We start from the raw sequence: 9,155 nt of genomic DNA, 5'->3' as shown, positions 1-9,155 counted from the left end.
TCATTGGGGCAACCAAGCCTCCTGCTTGCTCCAGCTCCGTGGCTGCTGGCTGCCATCTTGGTTGGGTTAATTTGCATATAGTTGCTCTGACTGGCTGGTGGGTGTGGCTTAAGGCATAGCAGAGGTACGGTCAATTTGCATGTTTGTCTTTTATTAGTGTAGACTAGAGGTCCTCCCCCCCTCTCTCTTCCCCCCTCCCTCCCTCTCTGAAATTAATAGAAATATATTAAAAAGCAACAACAACAAACTATAGCCCTAGCCAGTTTGTCTCAGTGGACAGAGTGTCAGCCTGCAAACTGAAGGGTCCCGGGTTCGATTCTACTCAAGGGCACATGCCCAGGTTGCAGGCTCGATCCCCAGCAGGGGCCTTGCAGGAGGCAGCCAATCAATGATTCTCTCTCATCAGTGATGTTTCTATCTCTCCCTTTCCCTTCCTCTTTGAAATCAATAAAAATATATTTTAAAATAAAAATAAAATTTTAAAAGACATATATATCACCCTATAAGGGATTGCTATTCCTAATACACAAACTCCTGAAAAGTAATAAGAAAAAGATTTTTAAAAATGACACACACACACACAAAACGGAATCAAATTCAGACTAGAAACACAAATAACATAAACATATGTGTGTATATATATTAGAAAGATGCGAAATTTTAAAATAAAGTACTACTTTTAATATCAGATTTATAAAATTTAAAAGACTGAAGACATCCATCACAAGCATTTGAGGAAAATTACCTCTCATTATACTGGTAATAGTATAAACCACAACAATCGAATAGTGTCTATTACTAAAGATTTAAATTCACCTACCATTTGACAATCTATCCTGGGGTGGCAGGAGGGGAGAGGACCTGAACACAGGACTGCAAAAACACACAGGGATAGTTACTGCAGCATTGTTTGCAATATCAATAAACTAAACTACTTCAGAGCCAAAACTGTGGAATTAAACTAGGAACAATTTAAAGCAAGACTGGTTTACAAAAACACTTCCCAGGAAAGGATGCTGCTTCAACACACTGGCTAAAGGTTTAATTTAAAGAATATTTAGCTAGATTTTTTGTCTGGAAAAAAACAGTATCTAAAGTTATAAAAAACCCTACTTTTATTTTGCCAGAGTAAACTTTTTAAAAAGAAAACTTGCTTTAAATAGTGATTATTTTATACTTTTATATTTAAGTAGCAAAACTATTAGATGTCACTGCTAAAATTGTAAATTACTTTTCATAATGTAAGAATGGGGCCAATGTCATCTATCTGTTACCAATACATTTAAAAATACTTTAAAGGACTACATGTGTTATGTAGTATCAAAAGTTAGTCAAACATTCTCTTTACATATACAAAACAGTAACTTGATTGCTGTTGAGTTTAGGCACCTGAAATCTGTATAATTTTTGTTAACCAGATAAATTTTGTCACCCCAAAATTCAATAAAAAAGGGGAAAAATAAGTAAAATCCAAAATAAATAACAACCCCCCGATAAAACAGTACCTTTATTATTGCAAAAGTTCCCTGACCTTAAATATTTGTTGAAACAGTCTGAGATTCTGTATTCTAAAATCTAAACATTTATCTTTCACTAGAAAACACATAGCACACGCATAGTTTTATTTATTGTGATAGCTACATTCCATAAATTACTTAGGAAGCTTACAATTTATTTAATATGAATTTTTCTAGCTTATTTTAGATTTCAGGTTCAACTGGTTCTAAGCTGCTTTCTTCTGCATTCCAGACCCCCTTCCCTCCTCACCCACCCACAGCATCAAAGAACACCTCAGAAATTAAAAGCCTAGATCCTAACTGCTTCCTCTATGTTGGCTCTATTCCATTAAAGAATTGACACAATGAGCCTACTCCCAAAACCAGTCTCTGGAAGACACTAGAGTAAGGATATTTTATGAAAGAAAATGGAGAGAACTCATTAACTGCTAGATATCTTTGCTTTCTGTAGTCACCCACTTTATACTTGTCAATCATAAGTTTCTCTAAATTTCTCTGAATCTATTATTTCTAGCCTACATTATTTCTGAGGGTGGTAGGTACCATAGGTTCACCAAAGTTTGCCTCTAATTGGCTTCATGCTTCATTCTCCCATCATGCTCCATTCTCTCATCCTAAAGATATGTTCACTTTAGTCACATAACTCAAGATTTTTATAGCCTAAACTCTTTTTCAAAGCTTTATCTTTCTATACAAAGATATCCGTTTTTGCCCTGGCTGATGTTGCTCAGTAGTTAGAGCATTGGCCTGTGCACTTAGGGTTATGGGTTCGATTCCCAGTCAAGAGCACATACTGGGTTGCAGGTTCCATCCCTGCATGTGGGAGGAAACCAATCAATGTGTCTCTCACATCAATGTTTCTCTCTGTCTTGCCCTCCCTCCCTCCCTTCTAAGCTCTATGGAAAAAATATCCTTGGGTGAGGATTAACACACACAAAATGTCCATTTTTATTATCACAGTTCACTTGTCATAATCACTCAACCTCATTTATCCTCTGCATGAATATTCCTTTGAAAGTTAGAGCTATATCCTAGTTTCTATATCTAAGTTAAAAGATGGTTTGTAACTTCTAAAGTACTACTGAGTTTAGGAGCAAGCAAAATAAATATAGTATAAAGACACACAGTCCTGAATAATGCAGCAAGGGACTCAACAGAGTCAAAGGCCAAGCCCCTCAATAATCTGATAGGCTCCATCTTGAGATCCATTTCAGCTGCCTTCTTTGAGCCCTTTTTGTTTATAACTAAAATAGCACCCAATATGGTTTCAAACAGAGAGATTAGATATGTGTTTTTTTCTTCATCCTTACCCAAGGATATTTTTTCCATTAATCTTTTTTAGAGAGAGAGTGGAAGGCAGGGAGAAGGGGAGGGAGGAGGGGGGGGGGAGAGAGAAAGAGAGAGAGAGAGAGAGAGAGAGAGGAACAGAGCGAGAGGAACAGAGAGAGAGAGAGGAACAGAGAGAGAGTGAGTGAGTGAGTCAGAGAGAAACATCGATGTGAGACACACACAACAACTGGTTGCCTCCTGCACACACCCCAACCTAGACCAGGATTGAACCTGCAACCCAGGTGTGTGCCCATAACCAGGAATCAACCCCGGGACCCTTCGATCCAAGGGTGACGCTTTAACCACTGAGCCAAACCAGCCAGGGCTAGGTATCTATAATAATAAAAGTATAAAATGCTAATTAGACTGGATGTCCTTCCAGATGACCTTCCAGACGAAGCTGGGACTACAAGGGAAGTGCGGGTCCCGGGTGCCAGAAGGAAGCCGGTGCTGGCAGCTGGGGGAAGAAAGGCCTACTCTTGCATGACTTCTGTGCATCGGGCCTCTAGTCTTCTTATAATACACTGCTTCTTCAGGGGAGAGACTGAAAATACTCAAGTCTCTATTTCAAACAGTGGGGTATGATGACCCATTACTGCTCAGGAAATCATTTTGGTGAGTCATGACCAGCTTTCTCCTAAAACTAGAGGCCTAGTTCATGCACCAATGGGGTCCCTCGGCCTGGCCTGAGGAATCGGGCCAAAACCAGCTCTCTGACATCCCCCAAGGGGTCCCGGACTGCGAGAGGGCGCAGGCCAAGCCGAGAGACCCCACCAGTGTCAATTGGGGCCAGGGAGGGACTGCGGGAGGGCTCCAGGGTGTGTCTGGCCCATATTGCTCAGTCCCGATTGGCCGGTCCCCAGCAGCAAGCTAACCTATGGGTCAGAGCATCTGCCCCCTGGTAGTCAGTGCACATCACAGCGAGCGTTTGAGCAGCCTTAGCATTATCATTAGCATATTACACTTTGATTGGTTGAACAGCCAACAGGACGACCAGACACTTAGCATATTAGGCTTTTTTATATAGGATTAGGGCAGAATGTATCTCGCATAGGACAAGTACTATTTTGAGAAGTCTTTGTTTAGGTACACACACATTATAAAATGTTTTTCTTAGTGCGAATCACTATTAAATTTGAAAGTTACTGATGTTAATTCTGAGGCCTAGAATCCCAAGGAGAGTTGGCATCACCTTCTCCAAAGGCATTTATTTATCCACACAAAATACATTATTCCTGCACTTGAATAACCATTTTTATAGATCCATCTAGTCTTAAAGTATCTTTATTAGTCCTACCAATGAACTTTCTCCATATGTATGCTAATTCCGCTTTATGTTATATATTTTTTAAAAAGTAATTTCCCCTACTTCATGTAATTCTTCCAGTTTTGTGTATTTCATTGCTATCTGGACTAAAAAGAAACAAACTCAATATATTAAGTTTTCATTCTTTTCCTCAGGTACATTAGTTATTCTGTGACCTTATTTATTACTCAAATTTATTGTGAAGATATCTACTTTAATGAATACACCGACAGTAACCTGAGACCATTCTCCAATACAGATTAGGTCACACTGTTCACTAACTTAAACAATATGACATTTTAAGGCATGGAACTTACATACCCATGGGTTTTTTGTTTTTTAAAAAAATATATTTTTATTGATTTCAGAGAGGAAAGGAGAGGGAGAAAGAGATAGAAACATCAATGATGAGAGAGAATCATTGATCCACTGCCTCCTGCACACCCCCCACTGGGGATCAAGCCTCCAACCCAGGCATATGCCCTTGACCGGAATCGAACCCGCGACCCTTCAGTCCGCATGCTGACGCTCTATCCACTGAGCCAAGCTGGCTAGGGCATACCCATGGTTTTTGTAATATATATATAGAATCTCATTTACTAAATTATTTTGCCCTATGTGGAGTTCTAATATTATCTGTTTCTCAATGTTAGACCTTCCTTTACTTTCTCATTTATCATTTCTTAAAATGATCGTTTTTGCTGCAGGGCCTTCTGTTTCCTGCCTGCTGAGAGGATTTTCTTTTCTGCTTTCAAATAAAACACCAAATGAGAGGGTGGTATTAACTCTATTTCACTGAACTTAAAGTAGATTCCCTCCCCAATTTAAATCCTCCAAAGTGCACACAACAAAGATTCAGTACTCATTTAGTCTAGCAATTTTTTACCTTCTCTCTAGATGGCTTAAGAGATCCAGACTCAGCCTGAACCGGTTTGGCTCAGTGGATAGAGTGTCGGCCTGCAGACTGAAAGGTCCCAGGTTCGATTCCGGTCAAGGGCATGTACCTGGGTTGCGGGCACATCAGTGGGGGGTTTGCAGGAGGCAGCTGATCAATGTTTCTCTCTCATAGATGTTTCTAACTCTCTATCTCTCTCCCTTCCTCTCTGTAAAAAATCAATAAAATATATTAAAAAAAAAAAAAAGAGAGAAAGAGATCCAGACTCTATACCGTACAAAATCCTGAAAATGTACAAAATGGTTTTCTGGAAGTCTTTCTTTGAGGGCAGCCCCTCAGTAAAATTCTGTAAGCCTCTATTGAGGCTTTGGATCCTCTGTGAGATTCTTCAGGTAAAGCACCTAAAATTCCCCACAATAAAGCTTCCCTTGTTTGCTATTCATAAGGAATTTATTACTCTCTTTTTCATATTTATATTATTTACATGTATATTAATAGCACTTCCCACCCTGTACTGTAATTTATTTATTTACATGTCTGCTTCCCCACCTATTGTAAGTTCTTTGAGGATGGAATACATACGTTCTTTGTTCTTCCAGAACTTGGCATGACACCTGACTCATAGGCATTATTCAGCCAAGACTTCAAAAACAATGGGATGGTAATTGTAGAATCCACAATATATTAACATTAATGTAAATTATTAAGTAAAATGGCTAATTTTAAGATGTAAAATTGTATTTGAGATTTTTCTTGCTTCTTGAGGTAGACTTATAATGCTATAAACTTCCTTCTCAGGACTGCTTTCACTGTGTCCCATAGATTTGAGGTTGTTGTGTGTCATTTTCATTTAATTCCAGGTAATTTTTTTATTTCTTCTTTGATCTCCTTGGTAACCCATTCACTGTTTAATAACATGCTATTTAGCCTCCAGGTATTTTTTTTACTGTAGTTGATTTCTAGTTTCATGCCACTGCAATCCAAGATGCTTGGTATTTCAATCTTCTTAAATTTATTAAGACTTATTTTGTGTCCTAACATGTGATCTATCTTTGAGAATGTTCTGTGCACACTTGAGAAGATGTATATTCTGCCACTTTGGAATGAAATGTTCTGTAAATATCAATTAAATCTATCTGACCTAGTGTGTTTCCTCATTGATTTTTTTTGTCTGGAAGATCTATCCAGTGATGTTAGTGGGGTGTTAAAGTTCCCTACTATAATTATACTAGAGGCCCAGTGCACGGATTCGTGCACCGGTGGGGTCCCTCGGCCTGGCCTGCACCCTCTTGCAATCTGGAACCCCTCAGGGGATATCAGATAGCCGGTTTCGACCCGATCCCAGCAGGCCCGATCCAGACAGGAGGGAGCCCAATCCTTTGCGTTGAGCATCTGTACTTTGGTGGTCAGTGCACGTCACAGTGACCAGTCGACCAGTCGTTCGGTTGCTTAGGCTTTTATATATATAGGCTAGGGGCCCAGTGCACGAATTCATGCACCTTGAAAGGAACTATGGGCTGCAAGGCTGCAGTGGGCATAGGGGCGAATCTCGGCCCATCCTCCACACCCCACCCGGTCCCTCCTGCCACAGCCCCCAGTCCCTCCCGTCTGCTGGCAGCCCCGCTCCCGCTGCAGCTCACACCTGCTGACGGTGCGGAGTGATTGGGGCCGGCACCAGCAGCGGGTGTGAGCAGCAACTGCTGCTCCGATCGCCCCTCAGGAGCAGAGGGAGGTGGAGAAGCCCTCAGGGGTGAAAGGGGCCAGCAGCCGTCGCTCGCACCCGCTGACAGCGCTGAGCGATCGGGCTGGCACCAGCGCCAGCAGCGGGTGCAAGCGGTGGCTCCAGGTGCGAGCAGGGCTGGCACTGGCAGTGGGTGTGAGAGGGGGCTGCCGGCCCCGATCACCCTTCAGGAGCAGGGGGGGGGGGAGAAGCCCTGCGGGGTGATCGGGGCCAGCAGCCGTCACTCGCACCCACTGATGGTGCCAAGCGATTTGGGCTGGTGCTGGCAGCAGGTGCAAGCAGGGTCGGCGTCGGCAGCAAGTGCGAGCGCCAGGCAGGACTATGGCACACAGGAGCGAAGAATTTTCAATAACCACCAGAGACTTGCCCTGATGACAGCAACCAGCACCCCGCCTTGGTCTGGCGCCCCCATTCACCTGCTCCACCATCCCGTCGCGGCTGACGCATGCCATGTTCCGCGCTCTGCCGCCGATGCCCACCATGTTCTGCGCGTTCCCTCTGGTGGTCAGCGCACATCATAGAGACTGGTTGTTCGGCCATTCAGTCTATTTGCATATTAGGGTTTTATATAGATATAGATATAGATATAGATATAGATATAGATATAGACTGCTGTCAATATCTCCCCTTAAAGTCCACCATGAGTTTTTTATATACTTAGGTGCTCCTTTATTGGGTGCATATATATTTACAAGAGTTATGACCTCTTGTTGGATTGCTCCCTTTGGTATTATAAAGTGACCTTCTTAGTCTCTTCTTGTGGCCTTTGTTTTGAAGTCTATTTTGTCAGATATGAGTATTGCTACCCCAGCTTTTCTTTTTCGTTTCCATTTGCATGGAATATTTTTTTCCATGCCTTCACTTTCAGTCTGTGTAAATCTTTTGTTCTGAGGTGGTTCTCTTGTAGGCAGCATGCATATGGGTCATGTTTTCTTATCCATTCAGCTACCCTATATATTTTGATTGGAGCATTTAATCCATTTACATTTAAGGTTATTAGTGATAGGCACTTATTTATTGTCATTTTTTTTTCTTTATACCTATGTTCCTCCCTCCCTCACTCTTTCTTTTTCTTCTTAAAACAGTCCCTTTAACATTTCTTGCAATGCTGGCTCGGTGGTAATGAACTCCTTTAGCCTTTTTTGTCTGGGAAGCTCTTTATGTATTTCATCTTCAATTTTAAATGCTAGCCTTGCTAGATAGAGTACTCTTGGCTTCAAGTCCTTGCTTTTCATTACTTTCAATACTTCATTGCCAATCCCTTCTGACTTGAAGTGTTTCTGTTGAAAAACCAGCTGACAGCCATGTGGGAACTCCCTTGTAACTAACTGTTTCTCTCTTATTGCCTTTAAGATTCTATCTTTGGTCTTTAACCTTTGACATTTTAATTATGATGTGTCTTGGTGTGGGTCTCTTTGGATTCATCTTGATTGGGACTCTATGTGCTTCCTGAACTTGTATAACTTTTCCCTTCACCAGATTAGGGAAGTTTTCTGTCATTATTTCTTCAAACAGGTTTTCTATTCCTTGCTCACTTTCTTATCCTTCTGGTACCCTATGATGTAGATATTGTTACATTTCATATTGTGCCAAACTTCCCTTAAACTATCCTCGTCTTTGTTTTTTAAAATATTTTTTCTTCTTGTTGCACTGATTGGATATTTTTTTTAAATATATTTTATTGATTTCTTACAGAGAGGAAGGGAGAGGGATAGAGAGTTAGAAACATCGATGAGAGAGAAACATTGATCAGCTGCCTCCTGCACACTCTCCACTGGGTATGTGTCTGCAACCAAGGTACATGCCCTTGACTGGATGATTGGGTATTTTTTCTTTTTCTTTTTTTTTGGGGGGTGGGGGGTATTTTTTCTACCTTGCCTTCCAAATGGCTGATTCTACCCTCTGCTTCATTCAGCCTACTTTTACTCCCATCCTGTGTATTTTTGATATCAGATATGGAATTCTTCCTGGTTTCTTATTCCTGGTTTCTATGTCCTTTTTCATGCTGATGTAGTTCCCACTAAGTTCCTTGGGCATCCTTATAAACATTACTCTGAACTCTGTGTCTGATAAATAGCTTGCCTCCAATTCATTTAGCAGTTTTTCTGGAGATTCCTACTTTTCTTTCATTTGTGGGCTGTTTCTTTGTCTCCCAATTTTAGCTGTCTCTTTGTGTTTATTTCTATGTATTAGATCAGTGGTCGGCAAACTCATTAGTCAACAGAGCCAAATATCAACAGTACGACGATTGAAATTTCTTTTGAGAGCCAAATTTTTTAAACTTAAACTATATAGGTAGGTACATTGTTATTAACTTAATTAGGGTACTCCCAAGCTGGCCTTTGCTAAAAACGTGCTCAATCTGAT

At 41.0% G+C, this 9,155-nt stretch overlaps 1 protein-coding gene across 1 annotated transcript in view; it reads right to left on the bottom strand.

Annotated features, from left to right (window-relative positions):
• RAF1 (Raf-1 proto-oncogene, serine/threonine kinase) overlaps nucleotides 1-842 on the bottom strand; it is a 35,147-nt gene extending 34,305 nt beyond the window's left edge. Inside the window, 1 exon segment of the mRNA XM_005870039.2 lies at nucleotides 821-842. The gene's annotated coding sequence lies outside the window, so the exon portion shown is untranslated.
• Between the last annotated feature and the right edge of the window lie 8,313 nt (nucleotides 843-9,155).

This window comes from Myotis brandtii, unplaced genomic scaffold (assembly GCF_000412655.1).
Source record: "Myotis brandtii unplaced genomic scaffold, ASM41265v1 scaffold312, whole genome shotgun sequence".
In the NCBI taxonomy this organism is placed as follows: Eukaryota; Metazoa; Chordata; class Mammalia; order Chiroptera; family Vespertilionidae; genus Myotis; species Myotis brandtii.
Note: the sequence above shows the minus strand (reverse complement) of the source record. Positions and strands in the feature narration are given on the sequence as shown.